The sequence below is a fragment of the Pocillopora verrucosa genome, chromosome 10, assembly GCF_036669915.1.
Source record: "Pocillopora verrucosa isolate sample1 chromosome 10, ASM3666991v2, whole genome shotgun sequence".
In the NCBI taxonomy this organism is placed as follows: domain Eukaryota; kingdom Metazoa; phylum Cnidaria; class Anthozoa; order Scleractinia; family Pocilloporidae; genus Pocillopora; species Pocillopora verrucosa.
In genome coordinates this window covers 18,569,598-18,584,334 of record NC_089321.1, presented here as the reverse complement: position 1 = coordinate 18,584,334, position 14,737 = coordinate 18,569,598, and positions in this window count along the sequence as shown.

Below are 14,737 nucleotides of genomic sequence, written 5' to 3'. Positions count from 1 at the left end.
GTTGCATTTGCGAAGTGATCTTTTTATGCCTATCTACTATTAACTTTTCAAACGAGATATTTCAACTCTGCAAAGCAAGACTCTCACCTTGCAATTGTTAGTAACCAGTTAAGTAAAATAAACCTAGAAAATCAAAACAGTCAAGAGAGTAAGTCAGTTCGAGTTATACCATGGATTCCCGATTTCTTGAACCTCCCAGACAAACAAAAAATGGTTCCAGAAATATCTGGATGAGGTAAATTTCTCCTTTCTTTGTTTGCCTCTGTTTTGCTAATTGGACATAAAGATTGCTCAAATAACAGAAGGTATTATGAAATCGGCGGTTCCAAAAAATCTGGATTATACTGTAATTTTCCATATTGTAGGGAAATTGTGAGCAGCAGCACCAACAATAATAACAAGAACAAAAAACAACAACAACAAAAACATCTCTGTCTCTAAAGATTACAAAGAATGCGTGACTTCGATAGTGTTATGTAATCTATACAGTACTGATGTTATCTGAACATTGATAAATCGTTTTACTACCAAGACGCATCTTCGAAGGTATTTTTCTTCGACATTTTCTCTCCTTTCAAAACATAATATAACAGATCTTAAAATAAATAATTAAACAAATAGAACGAGATAAATACAGTTACATCACGTTTTAGAATCATCTATGAAATTAAAACCGTCGCTACATGTCGCTAGTGTCACTCGCGTCATGTATCATTTAATATACAGCGTTATGTAATTTTTTCTTACGTTTAAATTGTGGCTCGCATGACTCGCATGGTTTTTCTTACGTAAAAACCGTGGCTCGCACCTTGGCTCGCATGGCTCGCATGTTTTTTCTTACGTTAAAACCGTGGCTGGCATGACTCGCATGGCTCGCATCGTGACTCGCATGACTCGCTGGCTCGCATATTAGTAAGACTCGAAACTCTACCCATCTTAGCAAGCATATCTGGACCCTTAAACACTGGTTGACAAAGAAGAGCAGAAGATGCATTTTACATGTGAATTTTCTTAGCAGTTATTCATCGATCTCTTTAGAACAAACATGAGGAAGTTCTGCCACACTGTTATTGGTACATTGCATAAACAAACAGAGAGCACCTTCCATCTACTCAACATTCTAGACATTCTAACAGTAAATAATTTGTATCAACACAATGCTTTAGAGTTTTTGCATTTATGGCACAAAGGCCTATCAATATGCAAGCAGTATTCATGGATACAACACCAGATATGCTCCCAACAAATTTATGTAAACCTTGAGTGTGCAATAACTCTGGAAAACAAACAATTGCTAAGAAAATGAAAGCTGACCTTGACAAAACAATAGAGAATCTCGATAAGAGAACTTCGAAGTCATCACTGAAAGTCACACTCTGAAACCAGAAGTGCCAGGGCCCACACAAGCAGAAATGGAAAAGTTTAAATCAAAAGCAAAGCCTGCTTTTCTGGGCATGGTACCCTGTATGCTAACCAATACATATTGCCTAGTTGCAAAATCCCAATCCAAACTTAACAGCTATTTAGCTTCCTGGCTCTTCATTTGAACTACTTCTCAGTATTCTAAGTATTTTGTATTTTAAATCTGTAATGTACAACAGCGTATGAAGTATTACACATTATGTGTAAAAAATGGTCACTGAGTCATCAGGAACTGAGACCATTAATTTCAAACCTTAAATGCAACTGCCAGCCAGAAAAAGGAAACAAAAATTTGCTTCATGTGCAATTTAGGCAACTATCTATGATAGTTAGTAAATTAAAATAACTAGGTGAAAAAACCTTTGTAAAAGTGAACAAAGAGAAGATGCTGTGTGCCATACATTGTCAGTCATGCATATGCCCCTTGGAGATTTAATAGAAGGATACAGTTGTAGTAATGATAAACAAATTGAATGAAAGTTAGACACCAATGCCTAGAGAAAAGCACTGTCAGGGCTATGTACATAGATTTTAAATTGATACTTTGAACTATTTTTTATTCTACTAAAGAATTCTTTTTATTGGTTTTGATATCTTGATATTTACATGTCTGCAATGAAGATAAAGTCATACCAAGGGGTTAGACTTGTCTTTATATAGATATTCCAGACTGTATTTTGATTTTTTCTACTGTAATTTTAGCTTTCATCAATTTCTTACTTTCTTATTTGTAATGGGTAATGATATAATTGTACATGGTTGACATACATGAGCAGCACCTTGTGCAAAAATTTGCCACTCCCATGCTGACAAACACAAAGAAGTTCAACACATCTTCCTAACCCTGCAGGGACTAGGTTTGTCCTATTTTAAGAAACAGCTGCTGGTATGCAATGCCACACAGTTGCATAATGCTATGAACAACCTTCAGCCTTCATATGACAAACATTTTGCTTCCAAATTCAAACATTTTCTTTAAGGAGCCATACTTTTCCTGACCTATTTTGGTCACCTCTCAAATGTGTTATAGAGCCCAGTTGTTAGTGTATCTCTTTTTTTTTTCTAAACGGTGGTAAGGTAAACAACTTTGTTTTAATGCAAAGAACATTTTTCTTTTTCTTTGCCATCTTTTCATCCCTTGGATTTCTGTTATTCCCATAAATTCCAAAGAAAACCACAAGGAATATATATATATATATATGTATATATTATGCATATCCACGCCTATTATTCAAATCTGCAAAATAGGCGTTGTGGTAAATTTCAATGCTCTGTTCAATTGTTACACAGTAGACAACTTCGTAACGTTTCTTGAGTGATGATAATTCAGGTTGGTGGATAATAAGTAGTTTTCTTTGAGGCAGAGGTTGTATCTTTTGCTTGCACTGTTGTAGGGTGATCTTCATGAAAGGATGCACCATGAAATAAAGTAGTCAATGTTATTATCTTTACAGGTCCAGATATGCTTGCTGAGTTCAGTAGACTGTTTCTGTGTTTTGTGTGTTAGAACAATGCAGTGTGGTTTCTGTATCTAGTCTTGAAGTTGTTTTCTGTAAGTCTGATGATGTCTTAGTGGTGCTGTTGTCCTTACATGCGACAGTGGCTTGGTAGATTAGTGATGACTGGAGGCAATTTCCGTTAAGTGGGCATGTGATATGTTTGAAGCTGCAAGTCTTGGTGTCTTTTGTGTTGGTGTTATCTGTGGTGTCATTGACGTGCTTGGATGAATTTAAAATGCATTTGTTGTGATTGTCAACAATCTGTTTAGTGCTCTTCATGCAGCTGTAACTGATTTTGATTGTGTTACTATTAAAGACTCTTCTAAGTTTGTGGTCTTTTGGTAAATGCTTGTCTACTAGGGCAAAGAATTGGTTTCAATATTGGTGCCGACATTTTTGCAGAATGGGGGGTTGTACCAGAGTAGTTGTGGGTAGTTTCTAATGTAAATGCACTAGTATCTGCATTCTTCGAGTGCTTATTGATATGGAGCCGCCCCTCCATATCAAAAAGCATTCATCAAGTGCTTTTTGATATGGAGGGGCGGCTCCATATCAAAAAGCACTCGACAAATGCGGATACCAGTCCACTCTATATTATGAACCACCCACAACTAACAAATGAAAAGACAGTCAACAGAACAACATACTCTGGTACAACCAACCATTAAGCAAAAATGTCAGCACCAATATCAGACACAGATTCCTTGCCATAATAGACAAGCAATTCCCAAAAGACCACAAACTTTGAAGAATCTTTAATCATAACACAATCAAAATCTGCTACAGCTACATGAATAACACTAAACGGACCATCGACAACTGCAACAAACGAATTTTAAATTCATCCAAACACTTTAATGACACCACAGATAACACCAACGCAAAAGACACTGAAACTTGCACCTGCCAACAGAAGAACACATGCCCACTTAACGGAAACTGCCTCCAGTCATCATTAATCTACCAAGCCACCGTCACACATAAGGACAACAGCACCACTGAAACATAGATCAGACTTACAGAAAACAACTTCAAGACTAAATACAGAAACCAAACCACATCATTCCAACACACAAAACACAGAAACTCTACCGAACTCAGCAAACATATCTGGACCCTTAAAGAAAATAACATTGACCACTTTATTTTATGGCACATCCTTTCATCAAGATCACCCTACAACAGCACAAGCAAAAGATGCAACCTCTGCCTCAAAGAAAAATACTTATCATCCACCAACCTGAATTATCATCACTCAATAAACATAAACATGTGTCCTCATGCCACCACAGAAACAAAGAATTACTGAGTAGCAATTGAACAAAACATTGAAATTTCCCACCACACCTTTATGCAAGTTTGTAAATTATATAAATAATGGTTATGAATATTCTTCACAATAAAATCCCCTGATGAGTGAGTAATCATGAAATAGGCTTGTACAATAGGGATAAAAGTATAGTCTCTGTTTTTTCTCAATCTCATACATATCGCACTCCACTTCTACATATCAAGCACTGTACAACAGAAAAATCAAAACACAGACTTCCTATATGTATATCTATGTATAATTTTACATGAGGCATATCTCTCGAAAGCAAGCTCTAGCAAGCTACAATCAACCTGACAACTAACTTGCCAAGACTTTTCTCTTGTGGTAGTGATTGTCCTCTGAGATGACCAATAAAAAGTCCTAAACCATTATTAAAAAAAAGAAAGGCAAACTAGAGAAACATCCCCTGTGAGTGAAGTTGTTGATGCAGACCTCTTAATTAATAATACGCCTTGGACACTCCCCTCCACCTCAACAACAAGGAATTCTTAGTGGTCTCTGAGGATAATCTTGACTCCTATGGATTTTGCACTTTTTCAGTTATTGTTCCCTCACTCTGGAAAAATTTACCAGACCAAATAAGAAATGTAGCATGCTTAAGTTTCCTTAAGAGTAAAGTGAAGACCTTTTCATTTAGTCATTCCTTTTAGCTTTCGAACACCTCAGATTTGTTCCTAAATTAACAAACATTAAACTTATAATGCAATTTACATATGTATTAGGAACTTTGATAGGTGCTTTTGGTCAATTAGAACAAATAACAATTATCAGAACTTTTATTATCATTATAACTATGATTATGCAACACCTGATACATCACTAAGGTCATCTTCCTTTGAATCTGACACTGATGGATGACTCAGTGAGTCTAGATCCAACCTGGCTTTATCAGACTATTGATCAGAAAGCTCAGATGAAGAAAGGGATTTTAAAGGACAAGGATGTAAGCAAGTAGATCTAAACAAGTTTTCCTCAACTATCTCTATCATTTAACATGTGGTCAACTTCAATTGTTCTGAAAAGTTCTCTGAAAAATGTTTTAACTTTGTTGTACAGTTTCTGTTTGACTGTGTGTATAAGACAGTAGGTACATAGTTGTAGATTTATTGTTTGGCAATGTTTGCTCTACCCTAAATTACTTTAGTAATTCAAACATTTTTTTTGCTTTCTGCTTGTTCTGTAATGCCCTGTGATTTCCTTGAGGCAAGTGTTTTTCACATGAAAAAGCCAGTTGGGGGGCATGGCCACCTCAGACAAACAAATAAAGAAGATTCAGAGATAGCATGGTCTAACCGTTACACATAGCATTCAGTCAAACTCAAATCCATCAGATAGTGAGATAAATGCAGCTGTTTACACCACACAAAAGAACTTGATAGCCATTCTACACCACTCTATCCAAGCTGGAGATTCAGCAAAGCAACGCAGATTTTGTCCCCCTGATGAGAACTCCTGGTTTGACTGGCAACAAGAATGTTGACTGATAAAAGGGTTAACTGCTTGCCCCAGGTTTTTGTGGAATTGTTGCACTCCACCCTCAAAATGTTAAGTTACACAGAACTGAAATGAGTGCATCAATTCTTTGGTTTGGGTTCAGTGCCTAATGCATAAATGTCATGATGTGAAAGTAATTCCCTGTGCTGTGGTTTCTGCAGTGTTACAATTTTATCATGGAACTGTTAGCTGCCAAAGACCACCATATCATCAAAGACCACCATATTTTTACTAAAACGTTTCAATTTTCACTTTTTTGTACACTTGTAGATTTTTAAAGCATGTAGTAACTCTAAATAATTTCATTTGCAACTTAGTCTGTACTTTCCTAATAACTATTATAATTAGCTTTTATCGTTATTAATTACAAATTTACCCAGAATAGACTTCTAGGAGAGGAAATAAACTACTGCATGGTTACTCTGGGAGACTGGAAAGACACAAAGGCAAAGAAGGTTCAAGTTAACCGACAAGCAAAGCAATTCTAATTCAAACCAAACATGCAGATAAGAAATTAATGCACCCGCCCATTCTCCCTACTTGGAGACTTGAGGCTATTAATGAGCAAATGGTAGATCATAGAGACATTTAGTTAATACCATAAACTCATCTGAAAGTGGCAATCCCTTCCGCCACACATACAAGTTTATACATATCTTTGCCTAGTGATCGCCTCTATTCTCTACAATCCTCTTTGGGAGAGCTTTCATGTGTCTGCTTTAAATGCCAAGGTTAATGCTACCACTCAAGCACCAACCAAAGTACAGAACATGGAAAACACAAACCTTCCAAAAACTGCTCACAAGAACTGAGAAATACAATTAATGTTCTTCTATACCATCTGTGTATAGAAAAGACAATTCCAAGTTTTAACATGGAAAACACAAACCTTCCAAAAACTGCTCACAAGAACTGAGAAATACAATTAATGTTCTTCTATACCATCTGTGTATGGAAAAGACAATTCCAAGTTTTAAGTAGTCATAAACAATTTTTAATGAGTAAATATCAGTTTTACATAAACTAAGTCTTAGTAAGTAAATTAGATACTAACAAAAATAGATTTTATATATTGCAAACTTTATCATGTATGGTAGTTTTTAAGGACCTCGCATAATGTTAAATTTTTTCCAAAGTTACATTAAATTTTCTGCACTTCAGCTTACTAGCTTCAATGTGATATTGTGTGCATCTTTTGTGCCTGATAAATCCATTAAATTTATCAAATATTTATCCAGCTAAGAATTCTTCCAAAGTTAATGCAACAACAAAGATAAGTCCACACTTTTGCCCCCCTCAGACCGCAAATAGCTCTATACCCTAGCCAATCACAGGGATGCCATCAGCAAAACACATGCCCCTGCCTTGAGATCAATAATTGAATAATTCCACCGGAATTTTCTAGATCTAAGTGCCAAATTCAAGATGGCATTAAGTAGTTGTGGTTCTGGCCACAACAGAAAATGCTGAAAGGCTGGGCAAAAAAGCTTGTTTAGTCTTTCAAAAGGGCAAAGAAAGAGAGGGAAAATGCCATAAATTTATCTTGAAGATAAAAAATTCCAGACATGGATTCAAGTAAATTTTGAGGCCAGCTATCCAGGGATACTATGACTCTATGTTCGCAGAGCATTTGTTGCCTTTGGAGTATTGCAGGTTGTGACCTTGAAAGATCATTCACACAAAAGTTTGTCTTTCCAGCTTGAGGTGTTTGTAATCTTAATTACAAACTACATTTCCTTTGTTACCAATTTCTAATACCACAGTCTTTAAAACGCTGATTTACCTGTGACAATGAAAGTTTCAGCAATAAAAGAGGCAGTAAGATGTCATCTGAAGCACATACTTGAGCAATCATTTTTGATTCTTTTTTACCCATTTCAAACCATGTGACCACATGGCTAAAAAGGTTTAATTACTTAGAAAACTCAGAACTCAATGTCTAATTGTTAAACAGGCTATCAAACAGCTTCTTTGAAAACCAGTCAACTTTAGCACACTGGTGCAACCATTGAAATGCATTCAGCATACCTTCAAAGTATTCCTATGGTGCAGAATAATTATAACCATGCAATTTCATCTTCTCACAATTTCATCTAACTTGCCAAATTAGGAAATTCATCAGTCATCAGCCCACGAAGACTCTTGTTCATGCATTTGTGACTTCACATTTGGACTACTGTAACTCTCTTCTCTTTGGCATCCCCAAGTACCAGACAGATTGTCTCTAGAAGGTGGTTAATAATGCTGCTCGATCAATATTTAGGATTCTAAAGCTTGATCATGTTTCGTCCGCCTTATCTCATCTTCACTGAGAAGAATATCTACAGCCACACTCCATTTCTGGTCATCACCTACGTTCCTGTGACAAGGGCCTTCTTAAGATCCCGAGAACTAATTTTAAGACCTTCGGTCTTCACATCTTTGCCCATTCCAGGCCACTTCTGTGGAACAAACTGCTGCTTGAAATTCAAAACAGTCAGAGTGTAACCATTTTTAAGTTGTTTTAACATTTTTAATAGTTTTAACACTTTCATATTTTTCATACTTTTCATATTTTTCATATTTTATCGTTTAATTGTTTTTAATATTTTTATAGAATATTTTGTAAGGTGCTTTAGAATATTTTTATAATTTTGGCACTCTAGAAATATAAATTATCATCATTAGTATTATTGTCCAAGACACAGGAAAGTAGTGTGGACCTATTTGTTTTGTAGAAGGCAAGATCAAGGAACATGACTTTCTACTCATTAAGAAACAATTGATGTGACTGTTTTCAAAAACTTTAAAACTTATTTAATTGGTGACAAAAAAAAGGTACAGTGTATGGCCTAATACACCAAAATGGTCACCTTTCATAACAATGGAGATGCCTCTCACACAGAGTGCATCACTGCAGTGTGAGAGCAAATCTACTTGTATCTCCACTATTGAATGTGGTCTTTAAACTTCTGTAAAGCCAGTGATAACTATTAAGATCATGGCAACACGTTTCTTGCCCATCTTTAAGAATGTTGTATTCTTTCACAAAAGCGAGCTCTATACCTTTCAACTCTTTGACCTTAAAAATGAGACACTTGTATTCCCTATAGAAACACTTGACACCTCCTCTTCAAATGAACCACCCCGGGAGGGTAAGGTTTTTTAATTCCTTACTCCCTGGGCATGGACGACAGTCAAACGCACACGAGTTGTACCGGGCGGGAGGGGGGCATGTTGAAACAACACATAAGCTCTTGTGCTCTATCATAAGAATTAGAATGTTTGTACGAATAAATAAAAGATATATCAAATATAAGATGACTCGCCTCGTTTAGCTCAACAAGTGTCCGTATGTTCCCCAGGGCTTCGCCTTCGGCCACAAACACTGCAAACTGGAGGGAACTCACTCGATATCCTTTTTTCTTCGAGGTCTTCGACCTCGTGAGGTCGTCCCCGCTTCATTACAATCCTCCCATCACTAGCTAAAACCCTAACGGCATGAAATCTTTACTTGAAAATGCTCCTCAAGCCAAAAGTCAACAGACGCAGCACAAGATTTCCAAGATCAGAGGAGTATGCGCAGTGATTTCGATAAACATTCTACAGGAACAACCCTCCGGCACTTTGGAAAGATGCTGATTTTTCCAGCAAAAATAGCCCATTCTCCGAGTCGAGAACTTCAACTTTTCTTTTGTAAAAAAAGCAAGAGACTTGACGAAAAGATTCTACCTACATCACGATTGCTACGATGCTAACCTCATTACCACAAAACAGCTGTTCAAGGCCATGCCAGTATGAAAAATTAGTTCTCAGACCTCTCGCAGCATTGAAACCTTGTAATTTCAAGGGTTTTGGGCTGGATTGGGATTCGAAAGACTAAGCGTAACTCTGTTTCGTTGGAGATTTAGATGCCCCACTTTTAATTTGCTAAAAGGTATAGATAATAGCTGTATTTGAAATTAGAAATTATCCACCCAGTGCCTAGCGAGTTTTCCTGAATAGACCATTTTTTTGTGCATTATTTTATTTTTCTTAGCAATCGAAATGGACCTCGCAAGAGGTTCATATGTTTTTAATAGTGCTTAATGACATATTCTGAAATCATGTATTTACATATTTGTTCATCATAAGTAGGTTAGATTTACTTTTCATTTCTTTTTTATTGTAAAGCGTCATTGGGCTAAATGGAAATGGCGCTACATACATTTTTTGTTATTATTATTATTATTATTATCATTATTATTATTATTATTATCATTATTATTATTTCAGTTATAAATAATACTGATTGAAGGGCCAGTTCCCACACGTTCTACTTCCTAAGTAGAATAAATACCTTTAGTCGTGGGCGCTACGTGGTAGTAGGCAAAATATATTAGGATGGGTCAACTAGGTGACGATTTTTCAAGAGTACTATCCAAAAGATAACTTTTCAATGTTTCTTTGATTAGAAATTAGCTTTTTTGCGATTACTAGGATAAATGAAATAAATTTTCATGTTTGTTTTAAACATTTTGTGTCATAATTTGTTGGGTACGAATCGACCAGAGGGTTGGGTACGAACTGATCGAAAGTGCGTACGAGACGTCTTAGCCCGGGTACGAATCTTCTAGGTACGAAAGATCCACGGGCACGAAACGAGTGGATACCATGCATTTACATATTTGTTCGTCATAAGCAGATTAGATTTCCTTTTCTATTTCTTTTTTTATTATAAAGCGCCATTGGACTAAATGGAAATGGCGCTACATAAATTTTGTTGTTGTTGTTATTATCATTATTATTATTATTATTATTATTATAATGATTTCAGTTATAAATAATGCTGATGGGAGGGCCTGTTCCCACACCGTACACGATTGTTCAACATTCCTTTCGGCTGACATTTCACAAGCGAAGAAGGGTGAGTTCCTCATTGTTGTTTACTTCACGCGCTTGAGATGTAATCATACTCCTTCTCTTTCAACATGACTACATTTGTGCTTTACTTATCGTAGGAAAATCCTATCAATTGTAGTTCCATCGTACTTTAATAATAGAATTACAGCCTTTGCAATAAAGTGCAAGCCCTTTCCTGCGCTGATCGACAATACTATCCAATAGTCCCAACTCTCCAAACCTTACAAAAAATCCTTATGAGCAAGTGGTATTTAGTACAGCAACAACCATTGCTAAGAGAAATCCTCAAAGAACCGATAACATCGTACAGAAACAAGTGTTCACTCAGACATACTCGTGAGAGAAAAATTATTACGAGGGCGAGAAAACCATGGTGTTTCGTGTAAACATTTGTAGCTAATACAGAGAAAACTGGACGTACTACTGAAACATTTAGGCATGTCAACCTCAATTTACACGGGAGCATTAATCAAGCCCATTTCTAAAGCAAAGAAATACTTTTTAAAAGCTCGCCTATACCTTTCGCAACCCCTATCCCGCCTGCGAATCGGAGTATGTCCCGGTCTCGCCTCTCTATCTTCATCTCGCATCTCGCCTTTAAAGCATCTCGTATTCCACATCCCGCCTCGATTTTAAGCCTCATCCTGCATCCTGTCAAACCTATATTGGACCCTCTCTACCACTTTCATTCAGTATACGGGATTCACTGTTGGATTTGATACACTGAGCACGCAGAAAATTTGCAGAGAGCGCGTTAAAGTTGTTAAAAATGTTTTGATTACCTCTATAATTAAGATGCAGTCCTCCCTTGATTAAGCCATTCTCTGTGATCTTTAGATGCTGGATAAGTTTCCATCCACTCTGACGGCAGTAGCTCTTTAGATGTTTATTCGCATCTTTCACTGCTCTATTGAATTCATCCCTTGTAGAAGTAAGCCCAGATATAGCGGAGGTGGCGTCGGATGAATTTTCGAATTGTCTATGATCGATTCAGCATCTTGAAACCGTTTCTATGTTTAAGGTTATTGGAGCCGACATAGAGAACGACTTGGTCCGGCGAATGCTCCAAGTTAGCTTTGAGGATGTCCTTCAACGCTTTTGAGGTGGCCCTACAGAATAACTTGACCACTGCTCGATGACCAACGGCTTTTTCCAGCTTTTTACAACATATATTTGTCTTTGTTAAGGAAGCTCCAATTGATAGGGTTGTAAATCGTTGTTATAGCCAAAAATACTCGTTACATGTCCAACTTCACTTCCAAAATGGCTAAACGAAACGAAGTTAAGTGATAAATATGTAACCGGTTGCAAGAAATGGATTACAAGTTATAGTTGTCACAATTCGAGGTAAAGAAATTAACAAATAAGAAAGCAAAAATAAAGGAAAACAAAAGACACTTACAAACGTCGTACGAGATCTGGGTTAACTGCCAAATTAAAGACGATGTAAAGCGACTTAAAGCAACGTAAAGCGGCGTAAAGCGATCGATAGAGACGGTATAAACAGTTAGACGTTTCAAATAGTTAAACGGTTGATCCGAATGAATAAAATCCGCGGTGAAGACTAATAGAAGCAACATAAACAAAAGGAAATTATACAGGAAAGAGTAACAGAATATTGATGAAAGTTATGCGCGCAGAACAAAAGGCCTGAATGAAATGTGACAAAAGAGGAGTTGGAATTTGTAATCAATCGAATTTTTGGCGGCAACAGTAATGGAATTATCGGAGACCTTAGCAACGGACTGTGTCCCCTCCCTATTGTTCCTTTGTTTTTGTGTTTTAAATCTTTTTCTTTTCCTTGCTAACAACTTGCCATCGGCTGCGCATTTGTATTGTCAGAAAATATTTTTGACTCCTCCTCAGTAATTGGATCCATTTCCGGAAATGACGGACAATATGGCGGCGGCTGTGGTTTGTACTAGCGACTCAATACAGGAATGGCTCCGAACTGTGATTGGATGATAAAAATAGTGAAAGTTAATAAGTTATATCTTAACTCCTTCCTCGTGAGTATTGTTTAGAGCCTGTTCATATGGAGGTGGGGGACCCCAGGTAGGTGAGGTAACCCGCTTAGCCATGGTCGAAAAATAAAATACGTTTACATGCAATCTTACAACCCCGGGGTGCTGGGGTGAAGTTTCTTGAGGTTTTGTTGTGCTTGCAATTAAGGAGTTTGAGCAGAGGACACAACCAACCTTTGGACAGTTTTTCGGCTATAACAAGTTCTAAAATTAATGAAGGCTGTTCATCACATGAGGCTGTTTTGGAACGAGTATATCTCGTTTGCTATTGTATCACACTTCTGTTTTAGACAAGGTATTTACACCACTTAAGTTTAAAAAAGAATGAGTAGAACATAAAGACAGTTTTCTGTGAAGTACACGAGCTATCCTAGCCCAATTCGCCAACTGCTTTCCGAGCATCATCTGTGAAAAACCGCTTCAATTTTTCAAATTTGAAAAATTTGGGCTAAAAACCGTGGCTCCCAAAATATATTTATCACCTTGCCTAGAAAATTTTCAAAATTTCTCTAATTTTTCATAACTTTTCGTAACTCCAGCCAAGCCCACATGGTCATTGGCCCCCGAAATAGCCGCTAACAATGGCTTATAAATATAGGCGTTTAATGTTAACTTGTAAAACTCCCTGAAGAAGTTTACGACAGTAAAAACGCGTTGGAGAATAAAGAAGTTTTACAATTACTGTTCGCAGAGAGCTGCTCGCTGCTTTAGTCTTAAATTGGAAAAAACAATTTTTTTTAATTGTTTAAAAAAAATTATTTAAAAAATTAATGAAAAAAATTTGATAAACGCCAGAGTCAGAGCCATTCCTGTCAGCGGTGAAATAAAGGAATGGCTCCAGTCTCTGATTTTCCGCCTGAACCGACTAAACGAGTTTAGTCAGCGGAGCTAGTAAGCAGATGCCTTTTCATCGCCGGAATATCACTGAACGACTTCGCTAAACGACCTCGCTAAACAAGAAAGGCTGCCTTCCCTTCGCTATGTAAGAGACCATTTCTCGTTTGACACGTCGGTGTTTTCACTCGCACTGATATTTCATTGTTCCCCCTCGAGACACACGGTTAGACAATACTCACGAGCAAGGAGTCAAGATATAATTTATCAACTTTTACTATTTTTATCATCCAATTACAGGTCGGAGCCATTCCTGTAATTCATCGCTAGTGTGGTTTGTTGCTTGGGAACGGAGTATTTAAAAATGGCTGAAGCGTTACAATAACATGTATGGAACAATGAACTAAATTGAAAAATAAAAATACCTTGAGATGCTGCACATGTTTCCCCGACCTCTCATTATTTTTCAGAACATCCGACAAATTCGAAAATATAAATAGATAAATCAAGAAGACCTCCTTGTAAGGTCCAAATGCATATCAAATAGGGTGTTTTTTGCTCCAGTGTAACTCCCTTAAGTGTCTGAGATTTGTCTGAGGTATCCTCAATCAAAGGTTGTAAGGTTAGGCGTCTTATGAGAAATAGTGGTTCCCCGACCTCATATAACATTCTCCTGTTGTTGCAGTTTCTTTTAGTGCATTTCGCGGCTCCCATGCAGAAAATAAGTTCCAAGGGAACTTTAAAAAGACAAATTTTATCCTATAAATACGTCTGCAAATCGACCGATATGAGTGTCTGTGGAGTTCGAGAAACCACCGTGGTCTTGCGCAAAATTTCTTTAAGACGGGCTTCCATTTTCTTTCTCCCAAAACAAACTTTGTAACCTGGCTTATTCAGCTGTATAGATTCGCCATGTGTGTGGGCACAGAATGTATACGCGTTGAAATCAAAGTGCTCTGTGAGCGAACTCGTGAATTGACAAATGATTTTTTGGATTATGTTTAATGTTATCTGGTTTAGGGAATTTTGTGGTTGATTGTCATATCTAGAGTACGAGAAGTAGTTCAGTGTTCGCAGCAAAGAAACAAAGTAACGTTGGGATAAGAAGGCATTACAATTGAAATGATCATGCTATTACATTTGACAAGGGTGGATGATGTCATATGTTTTAAACGTATATCATTTTTGTTTCTGGTTCAAAAGAAAAGGTTGGAAGTAAATGTGGGTGAAAAGTGAAATTTTCTGTCTAT